This window comes from Mus pahari, chromosome 23 (genome assembly GCF_900095145.1).
Source record: "Mus pahari chromosome 23, PAHARI_EIJ_v1.1, whole genome shotgun sequence".
Taxonomy (NCBI): Eukaryota; Metazoa; Chordata; class Mammalia; order Rodentia; family Muridae; genus Mus; species Mus pahari.
Window position 1 is genome coordinate 136,191 of NC_034612.1, and position 1,376 is coordinate 137,566.

Genomic DNA, 1,376 nt, shown 5'->3' on the forward strand with positions numbered 1-1,376 from the left:
TCCGCCTGCCTCTGCCTCCCGAGTGCTGGGATTAAAGGCGTGGGCCACCACGCCCGGCTAGAAAAGATGTTTAACACAGCACAGAAGAGAAATAAATCCCTGGAATAGACTAGGATTGATGCCAAAGAGAGACCTGTTTAGAAGAATAGCCCTGGTTGGCAACTTGGGTATCAATGTGCTCACCTTTTTTTTTTTTTTTTTCTTTTTGGTTTTTCAAGACAGGGTTTCTCTGTGTAGCCCTGGCTGTCCTGGAACTCACTTTGTAGACCAGGCCGGCCTTGAACTCAGAAATCTGCCTGCCTCCCGAGTGCTGGAATTAAAGGCGTGTGCCACCACGCCCGGCTTCACCTTTTCTTTCTTCAGTGTGTACAGACCTAGCTCCTGAGTTTGGAACTTGGCAGAGGTACCTACTACCAATTCTTGGAAGAACCGTGCTGGTTCCCTGGGCAGAATCAGACCCAGAGCCAGAGGAAGACTAGAAGAGAAGGAAAAGTCTGCATCTCCGATGGCCCTTCTCCCTTAGGGTTCAGCGGGATCCTGCCACCCACTGTGTAGACGTACTGGGACTGTGAACCCTTCCAGTAGCGGGGAGGTCTTAGGGAAACATAGGGGATGGCCCTGGCACAAGGACAGCTAGTGCATAGCAGCCTGAAGCAGTGCACAAGTGATAACATCTGCAGAACACCGAACCAATGGGCACTGCCCCCTCTCCTCTGCTCTGCATTGTACAACGCTGAACCAATGGGCACTGCCCACTCTCCTGTGCTCTGCATTGTAAAACACTGATCCAATGGGCACTGCCCACTCTCCTGTGCTCTACACTGCACAATGCTGAACCAATGGGCACTGCCCACTCTCCTGTGCTCTGCACTGTAAAACACTGATCCAGTGGGTACTGCCCACTCTCCTGTGCTCCGCATTGTAAAACACTGATCCAGTGAATACTGCCCACTCTCCTGCTCTGCACTGTACAACGCTGATCCAATGGGCACTGCCCACTCTCCTGCACTCTGCACTATTCAAAGTCAACAGCTTCACTCATCCTTCAGCAGGCAGTTTCCTCAGCAGCAGCATCTCTGTGCCTGTAAGCACTGCAGTTCTCCCAGTTACCTCCAAGGGTCTTCTCTTTGACCAGCCAGCCCTTTGAAAACCCTTCTCCATGCCATGGTCTTTCCTATTTACCTGCTCCACTGCATTTGACTGTTGTATCTGCCTGTTCAGCTGAAGCTGAAGCAACCCAGATTGTTTCAGTTACTAGAAAACACTAGGAAGCCGGGTGTGGCGGCGCACGCCTTTAATCCCAGCACTCGGGAGGCAGAGGCAGGTGGATTTCTGAGTTCGAGGCCAGCCTGGTCTACAGAGTGAGTTCCAGGACA

General features: G+C 52.0%; 1 protein-coding gene across 1 annotated transcript in view; it reads right to left on the reverse strand.

Moving 5' to 3' along the window:
* Positions 1-1,376, reverse strand: part of Pxmp2 (peroxisomal membrane protein 2) — a 13,171-nt gene that overhangs the window by 2,513 nt on the left and 9,282 nt on the right. The gene's annotated exons all lie outside the window — the stretch shown is intronic.